Below are 18,816 nucleotides of genomic sequence, written 5' to 3' on the forward strand. Positions count from 1 at the left end.
CTGCAGCTTCTCGGTCTGGGCTCTCTGGAGCCCCCAGGCTCCGTGGGCGGGCTTGTGGGGCATCCGGAGCAGACAGCTCCCTTTCATTCACTCTCCCGGGCACCCCGGTGCCAGCTGTGCTGACTGCCGGCACCGTCTTTAATTATCGTGTCTGTCCCCACATCCAGAGTGGCCCATCCGCCTGAATGCATCATTGGGGCCCCCTAAAACCTGCGAACAGCCGGATTGTTGCCGCCAGAGAGCCTGGCAGGGCCTGGGTCAGCCCTTCCTTCCAGGGAGGTGAATGAGAGAGACAGACAGACACAGAGAGGCAGACGGAGGCGGGGAGGGGGGGAAAGGAGAGAGATGGAGGTCTGAAGGCCCACAGACAGGGCGCGAGACAGAGAGAGAGACTACGGGGGCGCCCGGGGGTGGAGGTGGGGCGTAGGCGGGGAAGCGAGGAGGGAGAGGCAGCCTGGAGAGAACAGCCTGGCCACCAAGGGCTGGGCAGCCCCACCAGAGCACACAGAAGCCTAGGCGGCTGCCGGAGGTGGGGAGACCCCCTGCAGCCCACCAGCAGCCCCCTCCTCCCTGTTCCCAGCCCTGTCCCAAGCCGTGGAAAACCCTCACACTCTCTCTCGCTCCCCAGCAAACACACACGTGCTCACCGACACCCTTCATGCACACGCGGCATTCACACACTCACACACACTCACCATCACTCACAACTGCACGTGTGCCCGTGCTCCACTCAGCCCCGCGTACACGTGGCTGGCATGACCTGGGGCTCCCGTCTGCCGGGAGGCGAGAACAGACCAGGCAGGCGCATGCCTGGGACTCTGTCCCCTGAGGCTGCTGGTGCCGTGGCCCACAAGTACCCCTGAATCGCCCGGAGGGGTCCTGGGACCTCCTAGAGCTTCAGCAGGGTGGACGCTTGCCTGCAGGGGCTGCACAACTTCTGCTTCAGAGCTGATTCTGCCTCCCCCCCCATCCCCCGCATTCATTCCGCAACCCAGACGGGCAGCCAGGGCCCCAGCCTTCAGAAAGCCTCCACCCAGGGTTTCTGCGCGGTGGGCCCACTGCCTTGTGCGACCCTGCTGCTCCCTGTTGGTCCCCGTGCGACATGCAGCTCCCGGTTTACGCTGGACACCAAAAATCCACTCCCAACAGGATCGTGGACGGAGGATCCGTGGACAGCCTCAGGGGATCCGGGGAGGGGCGGGCAGAAGGGGCCAAAGGAGCAGGGCCCACCATCCACGCTGAAGACGTCCAGACGCAGACGTCCGAGTACACCGCTGCCATGGTCTGTACCTGGCCACCCCTCTCTGCCCTCTGCCAAGTTCAGGGCGGACCAGAATTGCCGGGCTGACCCCACGCCACCAGCCCTCGACCACTGGCAGCTCAGAATATTCTGCCTTGAGTGGACAAGTGAGCTCTCTCACTTCTACTCCGATGAATCATATCTGTGAAGGTGGATCTGTAAGTTACAAAATCCGTGCAGCAGGACAGCTCAAGATGAGCGGTCAGTGAAGAGGGCCCCCAGCGCTCTGTGCCCCGAGGACCACAAGATAAATCAAGACCGTCGTTTTGGTACATTCAAAACTGTTTTCCTACATTTACTTTTTTAAACTGTACTTTTAATTTAGGTATAATTCACAAAACATACAATTTGTCATTTTACCGCACTGTACGCAGCTCGGTGGGTTTTGACATATTCACAAGGCTGTGCCGCCACCACCACTGTCTAATTCTAGAACATTTTCATCACCCCCGAAAGAAACCTTGTACCCATGAACAGTCACTCGCCATTCCTCCCTCCCCCAGCCCCTGGCAACCACCAATCTACTCCCTGTTTCTATCGATTTGCCTATGTTGGACATTTCTGATGAATGGAATCATACAGTATGTGGCCCTGTGTGTCTAGCTTCTTTCACTGAGCACCAGGTGTTTGAGGTTCTGCACACCTTCGTATGTATCAGGATTCTGAGGGAATCGTATTCCATTGTATGGCTATCCCACATTTTGTTTACCTATTCATCTGGCAATGACTACTTGGGTTGTTTCAAACAAACTTTTTTTTTTTTGCGGTACACGGGCCTCTCACTGCTGTGGCCTCTCCCGTTGGGGAGCACAGGCTCCGGACGCGCAGGCTCAGCGGCCATGGCTCACGGGCCCAGCCGCTCCGTGGCATGTGGGATCTTCCCGGACCGGGGCACGAACCCGTGTCCCCTGCAACGGCAGGCGGACTCCCAACCACTGCACCACCAGGGAAGCCCCCAAACAAACTTTTAAGATACATTGTTCCAAAATAATTTTGGAAACAGTGTGCAGTTGACAACTCTCCTTTCTTATTTTCCCTCTTCTGAGGTTAAGTCCTTCCTATGTTTAAATGTTTTTTTCTTTTAGGAAATAATGGTGACTCTAGAGGAAAGTCTTTATGTATTTATTTATTTTTTGGCCTCGCCGCATGGCAAGGCAGCATGTGGGATCTTAGCTCCCCGGCCAGGGATCGAACCTGTGCCCCCTGCCGTGGAAGTGTGGAGTCTTAACCACTGGACCGTCAGGGAAGCCACTACATGAAAGTCTTAAACAAAATGTCCTTGGTGGGGAGGAACAGAGTCAGCAGCCCTAAATGGACTCCCAAACCTTTTCTCCTCCCCTGATCGGGAAGCCACGGGGCTGATGAGCCTGCAGATCTTGTTCTGTGGTGGCGTCACTGATAGCTGACACAGGGTGCCTTCCCGTTTCATTAGAGCTTCCGTGCCACGGAGTTTTCAGGAATCCGCATCTGGGTGGAGAAGGCCGTTCCCGGCCTGTGGGGAAACAGACATTCTTTGTGCTCATCCTCTCCAGCCTGGAGGCTGATCTGTGCAGGGCAGGGGCTGGGAGGAGGAGAGGCGCTTACAGCCACTGAGTCCCCAAGATGTGGGGAGGTCAGCCCTGCGCTTTCACCTGGGTGCCTTGTTCCCTGCCTGAATCTTGCTGACTCAGAATAACAAGAAAGGACAGTTGTCAACTGCATACCGTGCTCCCCGGATAAGCTCAGGTCCCGGGTATCCGGGCTCGGGCTGGAAGGGTGGGAAGGTGATAAGGAAAGTAGGTCCATTGGATGTGTTGACAATTACATGTACATAGAGTTGATCATAAAAGCAATACAATAAAGCACATCGACATTTTTTAAATAGGAAAAGAAAGGGAATTCCCTGGCAGTCCAGTGGTTAGGACTGCGCACTTCCACGGCAGGGGGCACAGGTTCGATCCCCGGTCGGGGAACTAAGACCCTACAAGCCCGGTGGCACATCCAAAAAATAAAAAATAAAAAATAAAATAAAATAGGGAAAGAAAGAAAAAATTCACCTCTAATCTCACCCCAGCAGGAGCACACTTATTCGCATTTTGATGAACTTTTAATTTGCCTAAGAGAAAAACAAGAGTTAAAAAAAAAATTATAATAGCCTGATGTTGTGTAACCATCACCATTATTTATTTCCGCAACTGTTTTCATCAACCCAAACAAAAACTCTGACACACTGAGTAATAACTCCCCGCTCCTCCCTGCCCTCCACCCCACATAACCTCTACTCTACTTTCTGCCTCTGTGAATTTGTCTGTTCTAGGTATCTCACATAAGTAGAATCATACAGTATTTGCTCTTTTGTGTCTGGCTTATTTCACTTAGCATGGTGTTTTCAAGGTACATCCATTGTGTAGCATGTGTCAGAACTTCATTCCTTTTTATGGCCGAATAATATTCCATCATATGGATTGACCATGTTTTGTTTATTCATCCGCTGATGGACGCTTTGGCTGCTTCCATCTTTTTGGCTGTTGTGAATAATGCTGAACACTGGTGTATAAGTATCTGTTGGATTCCTGCTTTCCGCTCTTTTGGGTACATACCTAGGAGTGGAATTGCTGGGTCATCTGGTAATTCTGTTTCACTTTCTGGGGAACTGTCAAACTGTTTTCCACAGCAGCTGCATGACTAAAGGCCATTTAAAAAAATTTATCTTTAATATTGTTAAGACATCAATACTACCCAAAGTGATCTACAGAGTCAGTGCAATTCCCACAAAAATCCCAATAACATTTATTATAGAAATAGAAAAATCCATCCTAAAATTCATATAGAATCTCACAGACCCTGAATAGTGAAAACAATCTTGAAAAAGAACAATGTTAGGAGTCTCACACTTCCTGATTTCAAAACTTATTATAAAACTCCAATTATCAAAACAGGGTGGTAATGGCTTAAAGAAAGACATGTAGACCAATGGAATAGAATAGAGAGCCGAGAAATAAAACCTCGAATACATGGGCAAATGATTTTCAATAAGAGTGTCAAGAGCATCCAATGGGGAAAGGACAGTCTTTTTAACAAATGGTGCTGGGAAAACTGAATATCCACATACAAACAAAAAAGCCGGACCCTTATTTAACACCATTGCCGGTACAATGCCGGTACAAAGCATCACCGGTACAAAGGTATCACTTTAAAGCTATAGAGAAGATTATTTTTCAAACGGAAGCCTGATTGCAACACGGCACAGCTTGCAAAATGGATCTAAACATAGGCCTAAAAGTATAAAACGCTTAGAAGAGAACATTGGGGAGAAGCTTTATGACATTGGATTTGGCAATGATTTCTTGGATATGACACCAAAAGCACAGACAACAAAAGAAAAAATAGGTACATTGGACTTTATCAAGATTAAAAACTTTTATGCATCAAAGGACACCATCAACAGAGTGAAAAGACAACGCATGGAAGAAAATATTTGCAGATCATACATCTGATAAGAAATTAAAATCCAGACTATATAAAGAACTATTACAACTCAACAACCAAAAGTTCCCGAACAACTTGGTGTAAAAACAGGGCAAGGCCTTGGTAGGTTTGATCTTCAGGTCCCACCTGGCTGTGAGCACCCTGGCTTTTCCAGTCACGGAGGCTTCTCCAAGGAGGCAGCTGGCAAGAAGGAAGCCTGGACTTTTCCAGCAGGCTGAGTGCACCTTGCCCCCCACCCCCCACCCCCGGGCAATGGGCTGGAGGCTTTGAAAGAAAAGTGAGAACCCAGAGAGAGCTAGTGGGCTCCTTTGCCTGCCTCTCCTTGACTGGCCTGGTTCCAGCTTCCCCTGGAGGACTCTGCACACCCCCAGCTGCGGGAATGGCTCTGTCACCCTGGCAGGGGAACCAGCCCTTGGATCTGAGCAGGGCTCATCAGAGCCGGCTGGCTGCCTCAGCCTCCCTCCAATATGGGGTGCCAGCTCCCTGGGAAGCCATCTCTTCAACAGCAGGGACACCAGACAGGGGCCCTCGGTCCCCAGGTCGGGGCAAACGAGGAGCTCATTGGAGGTGAGAGAGACGTGCGGTCCTTTCTGAGGTCCCTTCTGGTCACTAGCACTTCAGGTTTAAGCCAAGAGGAGGGCTTGTTTCTTGGATTTGATGTCAAGAAAGTAGCAGGTGGTTTGGAGAGGCGCTTGGGACGGTCGATCCTAGGAGTGGCCGGACGGAAGCTGCAGCGGCAGGAAGAGGGGGCGTGTCTAGAAATAACAGCACGGAAGCAGGCCGGCGGTGAGCACCGCGCCCTCATCGCTGTTTCTTTTCTCCACCCACAGACTTCTGCAGAGTGCCCCTCTGCAGAGAGGCCTCCCTGGCCACGTGGCTACATTCCCCTCCTCCCTGTGGGTCCTTGGCTAGAATGATAGGTCCGGAGCAGTACTCTGTCCCCTGTTCTTTCCTTAGTGCCTACAGCAGCGCCTGGCGCACAGCAGGTGCACGAGAAATACACACCTGAGGAATGAATGCATCCTGTGAGGGGCGTTTACTTTCAACAGCTTTTTCAGACAGGCTGTATAACTCCTCTGAGAGCACACAGCCAGAAAGAGGCAGGGCTGCGATTAGAACCAGGTCTCTTTCCAGGAGTCAGAACCTGGGAGCCCACTGCCGGGGTGGGTGGTGTCTGCACATGCTTCTCTCTGTGCAACGTGACAGGACATCCTGTCGGGATGCACACGCTCCCGGGAGCCGAGCCCTGGGATTGGTAGGAGGTTCTGTGCTGTCCTGGAGGATGACGGCCTCCTCCTCTCTCCTGCTGAGGGTTTCTTCCTCCAAGCCTGGCTTAAGCGACACCTCTTTTAGGAAGGCTTCCCTGGGTGTCCCCAAGTCCCCTTCCTCCTCTAGACAGTTCTAGAATCTTGTACAAAGTCCTGCCAGGGCGTCCGTCATGGCGAATCACAAGTACAGCAGAAAGACTTGGGGCAGGTCTGCCTGGACTAGAATCTGGACTTGCCAGTAGCTGTGGGGCCCTGGGCGTGTCACTTCGCCCTCCCCCTGCCCCACCAGCATGGCTCTCTCACCCGGACAGTGGAGACACTAGTACCCTCTCTGCCAGGGCCGCCATAACACAGGACCACAGAGACAGGGCTTAAACAACAGAAACTCATGTTCTCACAGTTTTGGAGGCTGGAAGTCCAAGATCAAGCTGAAGCCTCTCTTCTCCCTGTGTCTCCATATCACCTTCTCTGTGTGTGTGTCTGGGTCCTAATCTCTTCTTATGAGGACACTAGTCCTATTGGCTTAAGGCCCACCCTAGTGACCTCATTTTAACTTGATCACCTCTTTAAAGGTCCATCTCCAGAGTCACATTCTGTGGTACAGGGGGTTAGGGCTGCAGCATCTGGATTTGGAGGAAACACAATTCAGCCCTTGGCACGGCCCCTAACCTGACCCTCGAATTCCCTATATAATGCCCCGGACAAGGGGTTTCCCCGCCTTGGCTTGCACACCTCCAGTGATAGGGAGCTCTGCACCTTCCCAGATGGTAAGTGGTGATGGTGACTTCCAGCGGGTGACGGCCATCCTTCTGAGCGCCCTGTGTGGAAGCTAATCCCTCTGGCCCTGGAGAAATGGAGAGGGCCATCTCACAGTCTTGAACAATTCAAAACAGGTTGGTTTCTCCCCAAACAGTGAGAGAGCTTGCTTGTTTTGGAAGACAAATTCAAAGGCAGAGACCTGTTAGTGGAGTTATCTGTGTTTTGTTATCTGCCTTGAGCAGAAGTGCTTTGGAATACCCAAACAGCATGGATGCCTTGTTTGCACAGATAAATGTCAAGTCTGCACCCAAAGGAGGTTATAAAAAAGCCACCTTGGGGGCTTCCCTGGTGGCGCAGTGGTTGAGAGTCCGCCTGCCGATGCAGGGGACGCGGGTTCGTGCCCCGGTCCGGGAAGATCGCACATGCCACGGAGCGGCTGGGCCCGTGAGCCATGGCCGCTGAGCCTGCGCGTCCAGAGCCTGTGCTCCGCCACGGGAGAGGCCACAACAGTGAGAGGCCCGCGTACCGCAAAAAAAAAAAAAAAAGCCACCTTGGGAGGAGGGCATGGTTTTAGGGGCGGCCACTGCGAAACTGCAAATTATTTTCTTCCCCACCCAGATGAGTTGGATTGTTCTCGTGTTATCCTAGCCAGATGGCAAAAGGCTGCCACCAGGGACGCTCTGATAGTCTTACGCGATTCAGTTTGGCTTTAAAAATCTATTCTCAGAGCTCAGCAAATGAAGAAATTTTTTTTACCCTGATGTCATTCTATTTTTACTTAAAGTTTTTTCACATTATAAACATAATACATGTTTTTTGTAGATAGTACAACAAAGCATAAAACAAAATTTAATTCCATCTCCCAGGAACAATCGCTGTTAACATTTTGATGCACTTCTTGCATTTCTCTCTCCCACTCTCCCTTTCCCTCCCTCTCATCAAAGAATACAAAACTTAAAAAAAAAAGATTGCATTGTATCTCGTATACCCACTAGATATGACAGATAGAGCAGTGAATGAGACAGACAAGGGCCCACCCTCTTGGAGCTCAATCTAGAGGGAGACAAAAAATGAACATATAAATGAACTTTCAGGCTGTCTCCAATTTTTCCTCTGTTGCAAACAATACTGCATTGAGCATTCTTACAGCCAAGGGCCTGAATACACACATGCTGATTGCATAAAGATAACTTTCAAAAGGTGGAATTTAGGAGACAGGATGTTTTCCATTATTAAAAAAATAAAAAAAACTGTAATGATCATCTGTATGCGTATTTATATTAGTAGTGTACGCTTATTACCTGATAAATACCTCCTCTGCCTATATTAGACAGGTTTCTATTAGAGATCTGTAGATTCTCTGGATCACAACAGATTTTGCAGCTTTTCTGCCTAGGCTAACCCCTCCCTCCTCTCCTTATGTAGCTTTACAGACCTCCAGGGACAGAGAGCTCATTCCTTTCTCTGACAGTTCACTCCATCTTTGCATGGCTCTGTCCTGGGACAAGTTCCCCTGTGTTGAAATGAAATGGGTCCTCCTGGGCGTCCTCCACTGACCCTGGTTTTCTTGAGACCCGTGCAGAGCAAATCCAGGCCTCATTCTTGCACCAACCCTGCTGAGCCCAAGGCTAGAGCCACACAGCTCCCACCCCCTGCTGAACGGCAGTATCTCTCTTGGGATTCCACCCAGGGATTATCTCACCTCCCCCAGGGAGCCTTCCCTGACCAGCCCTCCCTTAAGAGCCCCATTCCCAGTCCCCGCGCCTCCAGGGAAGCACCGGCCTCTTTTCCTGCCTGTCTCCTTCTCTCATGGCTTTAGCTCCATCTGTGCCATCCCCTGGCCCCTCCACTGCCCTGGAAGGGCTTAGAGGTGAAGTGGGGAAGATCAGACGATTAAAGACAGACGTATCAGACAAGGATTCCGGCCTGTGTGCCCTGATCTCATTAACACAGTAATTGATCCATTGAATCCTGGCCTCACTGACTCATAGGTTGATTTCTCAATAGGGTGGTTGGTTTATTCATTCGTTCATCTAGTAAATCTTGACTGCGGCCTTTTTTTAAAAAAAAATTTTAATTAAGTATAGTTGATGTACAATGTGTGAATTTCTGCTATACAACAAAGTGATTCAGTTATACAAATATATATATTCTTTTTCATATTCTTTTCCAGTCTGGTTTATCCCAGGATATTAAACATAGCTCCCTGGGCTCTACAGTAGGACCTTGTTGTTGACCCATTCTCTATACAATAGTTTGCATCTGCTCATCCCAAACTCCCACTCCATCCCTCCCCGAACCCCCTCCCCCTTGGCAACCACAAGACTCTTCCCTACGTCTGGGAGTCTGTTTCTGTTTCGTAGATAGGTTCATCTGTGTCATAGTTTAGATTCGACTGTGGCCTTCTCGAGCCAGGCACTGTGCTGCACTTTGGGGACGCGCATGAACAAGACAGCTCTGTGATCCGTGAAGCTCACCCTCTCGAGGGACAAGAGAGATGCTAAATATATGGGGAAAATCCAACAGGGCCGCGAGACAGACAGCGGTCAATGGCGGCAGATCCCAACCCGAGGAGGAACCGCTTAAGCTCAGGCTTGCAGGCGACCGAGAGGCAGCCCCGCGATCAGAGGAACAGCCCATGCCGAGGCCCAGTGTCCGAGTGGGCTCAGCACGTGCCGGGCTCAGCAGAGGGAAGCCTGCCCTTGAGCGAGCTGACCGGCGGCCCTGCCTGAGGAACACGTGTTTTGCCCTTAACAAATCACCCCCTAATTCCAAGGGGCTGCCAACGGGGAGGTGCCCTGTCTCCAGCCACACACAGCGCGCGCGCGCGTGTCTTCCTGGAAACCGGTAACGGCAGCCTCCCCCAGCGTGCACAGCCTCCTCCCAGAGAGCCCGGAGGGGCGGCGGCTGAGCGGAGGGGAGAACAGGGCCGCATTGTGAGCGTCCCACAGGCCGCTGTGGGCAAACAGAAGGCCCGAGTGTGTCCGGGGCGGGCAGGCGGGAGCTCAGAATTGCTCAGTGAACCCTCAGTCTCCAGGCCAAGTGCGCGGCCAGGAAGAAACAGGTCTTTATTACAGGGAGGCCCGGCACGGCCTGAAACGGAGGACACGCCGGGCTGTCCATCTGCAACCTTCCCGAGGCTTCACAGGGGTGGGGACTGGACACAGAGCCACAGGCGAGTATAGACACAGCGAGTCTACATTTATGATCCACAGGGGGGTTCACACACACACACACACACACACACACACATAGACACACACGCCTGGCTCCCTTCCCTCTGTGGCAGCAAAAAGAGAAGTGAAGTCTTCCCTTCCCTGAGAACAAGGAAGATAAAGGAAACAATGAACAGGCTAGAGAAGAAACATAACCTGGCCTGAAAGAGTTAATCATGTTGCAATGTAAATAGAAGTGAGACTTTTCTTCCTTCTTCTCTCGAGAGCAACTAAAGCAAAGGGAACAGCGAACGGGCGAGAGAAGAAACATAACCTAGCCTGAAAGAGTTAATCACCCCTCGGTTTACTTTAACTAATTTGTAGTAACTAGATTTGTACTTTAGGAAGCTAACCTCACTCCCTGACCCTATGTAATTTACATTCGGTACCCATCACCCCTAACTCTGTGTGAGTTACATTCCCTGCCTCTCACCCCCTAACCTTATTATGTCCCGGCACTTACATTCCATATGCCCCTGGTAAGAAATCACCCCCTAGGGGTGGGATAGGGAGGGTGGGAGGGAGGGAGACGCAAGAGGGAAGAGATATGGGAACATATGTATATATATAACTGATTCACTTTGTTATAAAGCAGAAACTAACACACCATAGTAAAGCAATTATACTCCAATAAAGATGTAAAAAGAATAAATAAATTCCATTGTTATTTATAAAAAAAAAAGAAATCACCCCCTATAGTTTTTGCATTTCAGAAACAAGGTCACTGGCCAATAAACCAGAGGCAAACGGACACAATTATCAGACTGCCGGACCCCAATTACCGGGGTGGCCTGACGCCAGCTATGACTGTTTTGAAATAATGCAAAGGAAAGGAAGAATGCAAGACCTTCACTACTTTGATCCTTATCATAGACCCCGGACTGCGAGCCTCACATATAAAATCTTCCCTGATTCCCAAGGAGGGGGGGCACAGCTCTGGAGGCGCTAGCCTGCTGTGTCTTCCCTTCTGCCTGGCAGAAAAATAAAGCCATCTCTCTCTTCCTCCAAAATCCCAGTCTCTGTATTTCGGTTCGGCCTCGGTGCACAGGGAAGCTGATGCTTCGGCAACAAAATGGGGGCTCGTCCGGGGTCTGCTCGCGTACAGGCAGCCCCGCAGGGCCCCTCGGCTTGATCGGAAGCTCGGGGATCTCTCTGCACGCCAGGCTCCTTCGGGAGAGCGGAGGGTTGGAGGATTTCTCTGAGGCCAGATCGCCAGGGACTCCCTGCCGCAGGGCTGTGCCGCATCACACCCGGCCTGTCGGCTGCGGCGGAGAACGGGGGAGAGGCTGACCTAGCAGCTGCCGAGGCTCATTTTGCCTTGAGGACACCTTCTCTTCTCTTGGCCGCGTCGGCCTGGACTTCCACTCCGAGAAAACACTGAATATTGGAGGATCAGAAAGAGGACGTAGGGAAGTCGCGACGCACCCGTCAGCACCTACGGTGAGTCTCCCGGACTGCGCTCCGTGACCTTCGACGGTCCCCTTAAGGGGAACTAAGGTACCAATTTGAGGATTTCGTGCAAAGGGAAATCCTGATGTGGAATGCTCCCTGCAAAGGGAGATTTGATGTAAGACGCCGCCTTGGGGCAACGGTCCAGGTCGAGTGGGACTCGGAAATCACGTTTGGGCGGGTCTCCTCCATATGTTTCTCTTTTTCTTTTTTGAGCATCCCTTTGCTGTTTCCTTTTATGGTTTATGTTTTATGTGTGACTTCCAGCTGATGAGGTGAAGGTTTGTTTTGATTTGAGCGTGCTAATATCAAATGTCTGTTACCAACTGCTCGAGCCAAAATGGGAAGCGCTTCCTCTAAGGTTCCACCCACCTGGGAACACTTAGGGAAAATTTTAAATGACTGGTCCACCTATAGCTATGATCCAATGACAAAGGAAATGGCCTGAAAATGGGTCTCCTACAATTAGATCTTTATGGCCACGGGATGGGAAAAATGGACTGAGGTTCCCTTATGTTCAGGACTTTATGCCCCTTTTATTATAATCCTGCTCTAGGTGGCCCCATAATCAAAAGCCTGAGGAATCAGAAAAGAAAAGAAAAGAAAAGAAACGAAACTCTCCTGACATTCTAAAGGATCCTCTTCTAACTTCTCCCAACTCTCAGGGGAGTGGGAAGGTGTCCCCAGTCCTGCAAGTTCCCTCACCCCCAGATTCTTCTGATCAAACTAAGACCGCACCTCCCCAGAAGGACAATCCCTGCTGGGACAAGTTTATCAGCCAGTCTGCTCCTGTTATCAGAGCCAATTTGAGCACTCTCTGGTTTAAATTTTAGCTGTGCAACCGTGACCACAGAAAGAGAAAGATGATTTTTGACAGTATGGCCACAATATTCTTCAGACTCTGGAGAAAACTGGTTACAATAAAGCTTTTCTTAAAATTGCAAAACCAGTCCTTTTTGCATGTGCAGTTAGAAAAAGCTAGCTTGTTAAAATACTTTTCTCCAAAATTCTGACCCTGAGAGAACAAAAATATGCCTAGGACAAAGCTTGAAGTTAACTGTTATCATGTCCTTGAGCTACAAACAAAGCCCACTTTGCCTGAGACTTCAGCCTTGGGTTAATTAGTAGAACTTCAAGCCAAGAAAAAAAAAAAGAGGCAAAGAGACATTTTAAATCTCAAGTGGAAACCATGAGATCTCTGTCTGTCTGGATACCTGTGTATGTCTCAGTATATGTTTCTGTCTTTGGATAATATTGCTGAGGATAATTTGTCAATGAGCTCTATTTAATTGGCTTAAAAGAAAAGCACTTACAAATCAAACAATTCTAAATACAAGAAAAATTAAATAAATTTCAGGTTCACGTGACCTGGGAATTATTCAATATTAAAATACCTGGTATTAATGTTTGTTAATCTAATTAATATAGACATGTCTTTAGAGCCATCAGCATTAGGGATAATACTTTTATTGTGCCTAGGTTTAATATAAACTAAATAAGATCTTATTATATCTGTTACAAATTTGTCAGCAATGAAAATAACTCGATGTGAAGAAACTTTTAAGAAAAAAAAATTGCAAATGAGATAAGAGCTTTGGGTGAAATTTTTAGGAATACTTACGTTTTAGGAATATTTACTTAAGAATGACCTCTCCAGATATCTGACAACTTGAAAATTTAGGGTTGTGCTAAATTAAGTTAAAGGATGCAAGTCATTAAATAACTAGGCCATTTCCAAATAAAATAAGATACTGAAACATTAATTACTGAACCTCGGCTTCCTTGTACAGAGAAACAAAAGGTTTAGAACTATTAAAAAATGTGTTTGGTGCCACACTGAGATATTTTCTATAAGAAAGCACATTCCTTAAATATTATTTGGATGTACGTTTACCGGTCTACAGAGTGCTGATATAAAGGACAGTTCATGGTTGCTTAAGGAAAGTAGGATGTGTGTTTTTAGTAAAGAAGGTATGAGCAATGGAATTGCATTTTATTAAGGGAAAAGGAAGCAGGTCTGATTTACAGGTGGCTGTTTCTGAATGGGAAAATAAAGTGATGGATACAGAAAGTGATAAAAAAGGTTTGTGGAAAGTGGACCCTGGGAAAAGAGTTTTATGCATGGTACAAGTTTTCTTAAGGTGTTGAACTGCCTTGGATGACAGATTTTAAGCTTCTTTACCTTTTAAGTGGTCAGTTCGATATTTGCCTTTAAATCTTTTATTGTCCTTTGGGTAAGTGAAAAGCAATCATTTCACAGTGATGTATTATCTTATCTGACTGAGTGTTCTAAACCCTTTTGTGTTTTTGATAAAACTTCCCAAATCAAATTGTAATGAAGTTTCTTTGACCTCTAGCTAACTTTGGGGTGCTTCAAACAGCCTCTGAAACATCCCAAAGAGAGATGTTACACTAATTAGGTTCATTTGGTATGTTAAAATTACACGGGAAGTGTTGTCAAATGTGTAATAAATCTTCTTAGGTTATATTGTATGGTAATTGTTACTAATATAGATATTCTAGAAATCATATGGAGTTTCAAAAAAATTCTGAGGTCCTGGTAAAATGTTATCAGTCATAATTCTAGTTATTATCTTAAGCATCATATGGCACAACAGTAACCAAGTTACCTTGTAAATTACATTGTAATCAGAGTTTTAAACTTGCCATAAGTCTTTTGTCATTAGAGACACAGTTTCACTCTGAAGCTTTTGCAAAGATGCTTCTTCTTCAAGAAGATTTATAAAAAGAACTTTTGGATAAATACAAGTTTCTGACGTTCAGACCATAATGCTAAACTGGGTATAAAGAAGCTCTTCTCCTCAAGCTACTTATGGTTTACAACAATTTGGTAATTTACACCTACGGGTAAAATTAAAACATTTATCTTTTCTCTCTATTTGCTCCCTCCACAGATTGGAAACTCTTAGGTCCCCAGCACCTTTATCAGATAAATTAGGAAGGCTACCTCACTAACAGGTACAGAAATCTCAAGGTATTTTCGGGACCTTGAAAAGGGAGGAATTCACCTGTATCTGGTAAGCGAAATCTGTGACAAGCCTTTGGTGGGACTTTCCTGAGAGGTCTTTTAAAAGTTCAGTCTGAGACTCCTTATAAAAGTTTCAGGAAGCAAAAAGCCTACATGATACAATACAGTTGTATAAATCATCAGGCCAAGTTTATTGACACCAGACTGAAATTTGGTTCTCTCTCTCTGTTAGAGAACAAAGTTTTCTTGGGATGCTGCTTTAATAACAGACTATGTACATTTCTTTGCCTTTAAGTGATTCACATTTGCTTTTAAAATCTTTTGTTACTTAGGTAAAGTAAATAAGTACTATCTCACAATGATCTATGAAGATCTTGGCACCCATAGATAAAATTCATTCTGCTTCTACAAAAATTAACCTCTCATTGTCAGACTTTTGCTATCCTGACTGTCCTTAAACATGACAACAGTCCACTCCTAAATCAGGGAATTTAAAATGGGTAAACAATAGCTGTCAATCAAACAGTCAGGGCTATGGAAAATCCAAGAGGGCTGCCTGGCTTTTTCCCGCTCCCTGATAAACCTCATTTTTTATTTGATGGGATAAAGCCTTCCCTGGTTGCGGGGTTAATGCCCTCACAATGAAGAAAATCAATTATGTTTTACTGAATATTAAATTCTAGGTTTGTTCATTAAGGTCTGTGTTTACCAAGACTCCCTTCCCAGATAGTTCCTTGCAGTTACGTTATATTGCTAAAAAGTTTAATTGAATTATTAAAGGGCACTCTAAGTTTGTTTCTAAAGCTTATCTCCGTCATTTTTCTTTGGATGAAGATCAGATACCCCACGACCTACAACCAGGGGATTATACATACTGGAAAAGACATAATTTAAAGGACTATCTCCAGACTGGATGGAAGGACCCTTATCAGGTACTCTTAACTAGCTCATACACAGTAAAACTAAAGGGAATTAACTCTTGGATTAATTTCCACTCACAAAGGGCCCCTGCACTGGACTGGCCTATAGAGAGGATGGCTGACCTCAAAATCACCTTAAAACAACGCTCAAACGGAGGAGAAACTACACTCACACGAGGATGAGAAAAAGACATCATCAGAAGTGGACAGCTTCCCCAAGATCCTGGACCTGACTCATACGCTCATTTATAATGTTTTCTCGACTTCTTGGACCTTTGCATATGAATCAAATGTTTTTCTATCGTAGGCACGATGCTATGACAGTTTTTGTTGTTGTTGTTGTTGTTTTTGCGGTGCGCGGGCCTCTCACTGCTGTGGCCTCTCCTGTTGCGGAGCACAGGCTCCGGACGCGCAGGCCCAGCGGCTATGGCGCACGGGCCCAGCCGCTCCGCGGCATGTGGGATCTTCCCGGACTGGGGCACAAACCCGCGTCCCCTGCATCGGCAGGCAGACTCTCAACCACTGCGCCACCAGGGAAGCCCCTATGCTAGTTTTAAAAATCAATCCAGTTGTTGGGTTTGTGGCCAATTACCTATGTCTAGTACTTCTGGGTTACCTGAGTGGACTTCTCCACTCCAAGGCTCTAATTGGCTGCCTCTTAGGAAATTTATCTTAAAAGGAAAATTATAGTCATGTTCAGGCCACTACTGATATGACTGGATGAGATCCCCTCACCTGACCAATTAATAACACCTGCTCTGACCCTGACCATACATACGAATTTTCCTCTATTACTCAAAGTTCAATCAGAGCAACAAGCAAAATTTCAGCCGAGGAATAAAACCTCCCCCAATTATGGGATGGATTTATGTAATTAACACCAGGCTACGGTAATTTAAGGTTAAAGGCTCCTCTAAAGGCTGGGAACAATTCAATCATACTAAGGATAATCAGTCTTTTAGTAACACTAAAAAACTGGGCTGAGTACCTTGTGGACACTGCCAGTATATAATTTCCCTGAAGAATAGGGATTGGTACAGAACAGACTAAGTCAGACAGCCTGGGATATACCGGGCTGCCCCTAATGGAAGTTCTTGGCTGACTTCTTCCTTATGACTTTATGAATACTGCCAGCTATGTTATTTGTATTCTGCCTATTTCAAAAAAAGTGATTGTTTCTTATGTTACCAAGTGTGTGACTGGGCCTCTGATAAAATGATGATATAGAGTTCCATATGAGATCAGTGATTGCAATAGTCTAACTCTAGATATGAGAAGAAGCAACAAGAGGGAGTATTGTCCTGGACCATAAGAGACTAGGAAGACAGGTGGTCCAGAGACTTCTGGATACCAGGAAAGGCCTAGGCCAGTAATAGCCCATGGAGTGGCTTATCAGCAAAATCTTCACCAGACCTGGGAAGGAGCATTCCTAACACCATGGGACAAAATGGTCAGGAAATGCCCCAAACCATGGTCGAAATTACGACCATAAAGGGGCCCTGCTGACTGAAAACTGACACTTGCCATCTACTTCTACAAGGATTAAATCATGAGCTGTTGTAGCTGGTGACCTCCAACACCCTCTACAAGGACTTCCGGGTGGAGAGCTGAAACGACGGACTCTGTGCGCTGGGAAAAACTGACAGGACAGGCCTTGAGATAGTTAAATAATTTCAGGAGAAGATTTTACGAGCCCCAGTTCTTGCATCTTCTCATACCCAGAGAAACACTGACACCATTAACGGTGACACTATGGTGTGATTTAAGCAAGTCCTTTTATTGCTAAGAACTTGAGTTTTCTGAGCTGTTTTAGATATGGGATGCCACCGGCCAATTTCAAAACAATGTCTGCTGACAGCTGGTAACTGCAACCTTACTTCTTAAAGGTCTCCTCTTGTAGCTATTACACTTTTAGACGATAAAATTGCTTTAGATCATATGTTAACAAAAAGACAAGACACATATGTAGTGACCAATAGCTCCTGTTATCTATATGTTAATACCACAACAAAGGTTAAAACCTACTTTGATGAAACTAGATAACCGGCTACCTGGCTACAAGTCTCCCCAAAGCACCAGGCCTAGACTGGGTTTCAGGCTTATTCTCCTAAAAAGAAATGAGATCTATTTTGTCTATTAACGTTTAGGTTGTCACGCCTCCAAATACTTCTAACAGGGTCTGTTACACCTACATCAACCACAATGGGCTAATAGAAGAGGACACAGAATTATATATATATCACCAAATGACTCCATTCCTTTAGACAGGGTAACACAAGCGCCGTCTCTATCTAGATCAGGATCGAAATTACTACCAAACGTTCCATGGCTCTTCATCCTGCTTGGGCCCCCAGCTACAATGATTCTTTTATTAATCTTTGGCCTCTGTCTTTTTAAACTACTTGCTAAGTTCTGTCTCTTCCAGATTACAATAGGTTCACATCAAGATAATGATGACGCAAAGATTCCAGCCATTTCTCAGAATAGATGCTGCCAAAACAACAGAAGTCACCCTGGGGCCCTTAATAAGACAGGGCGAGAGCTCTGTGACCCCAACTAGGTAGGGTCTACGAACCCCTTGCCAGCCTGAGGAAGCGACAGAAGACAGACCGTCGTCCCTCATCCTCCCAGTAAAGATTTCTTGGGGTTCACGTCTCTCAGGGGGGGATTTGAAATAGGAGATAGGTGGGCCCCTGGGCCGGACAGCTGGAGTTTGTCAAGTGGAGCAGAACTGAAGTTTCGTCCTCAGCCAGACAAGAACGACGCCCGCTTCCCTTCCTCCATTGATATGGAGGGAATGAACTAGCAGTGGGGAATTTGTTGCAGCAAAAATAGAAATGAAGTTTTCCCTCCCCTGAGAACAAGGAAAATAAAGGGAACAGTGAATAGGCTAGAGAAGAAACATAACCTGGCCTGAAAGAGTTAATCACGCCTTGGTTTACTTTAACTGTCACTAATTTGTAGTAACTAGATTTGTACTTTAGGAAGCTAACCTCACTCCCTGACACTGTGTAATTCACATTCGGTACCCATCACCCCTAACTCTGTGTGAGTTACATCCCGTGCCTCTCACCCCCTAACCTTATTATGTCCCGGCACTTACGTTCTATATGTCCCTCGTAAGAAATCACCCCCTATAGTTTTTGCATTTCAGAAACAAGGTCACCGGCCAATAAACCAGAGGCAAGCGGACGCAATTACCAGACTGTCGGACCCCAATTACCGCGGAGCGGCTGGGCCCGTGAGCCATGGCCTCTGAGCCTGCGCGTCCGGAGCCTGTGCTCCGCAACGGGAGAGGCCACAGCGGTGAGAGGCCCGCGTACCGCAAAAAAAAAAAAAAAAAAAAAAAAAAAAAATTACATGGGAAGTGTTGTCAAACGTGTAATCAATCTTCTTAGGTTATACTGTATGGTAATTGTTGCCACCCTATAGTGTGTGGTAATCCCCT

General features: G+C 47.1%; 2 long non-coding RNA genes across 2 annotated transcripts; one reads left to right on the forward strand and one right to left on the reverse strand.

Moving 5' to 3' along the window:
* Positions 1-1,609: 1,609 nt before the first annotated feature.
* LOC137223382 (uncharacterized) lies at positions 1,610-9,702 on the reverse strand. Its single transcript, XR_010942843.1, has 3 exons — positions 3,880-9,702; positions 3,337-3,395; positions 1,610-2,792 (listed from the first exon to the last, which is right to left on the reverse strand). It is a non-coding gene; the product is annotated as an uncharacterized lncRNA (long non-coding RNA).
* LOC137223381 (uncharacterized) lies at positions 9,655-18,780 on the forward strand. The gene is made up of 4 exons (XR_010942842.1): positions 9,655-9,970; positions 10,724-11,450; positions 14,375-14,497; positions 15,283-18,780. It is a non-coding gene; the product is annotated as an uncharacterized lncRNA (long non-coding RNA).
* The last annotated feature ends 36 nt before the right edge of the window (positions 18,781-18,816 follow it).

Source organism: Pseudorca crassidens, chromosome 4, assembly GCF_039906515.1.
Source record: "Pseudorca crassidens isolate mPseCra1 chromosome 4, mPseCra1.hap1, whole genome shotgun sequence".
Taxonomy (NCBI): domain Eukaryota; kingdom Metazoa; phylum Chordata; class Mammalia; order Artiodactyla; family Delphinidae; genus Pseudorca; species Pseudorca crassidens.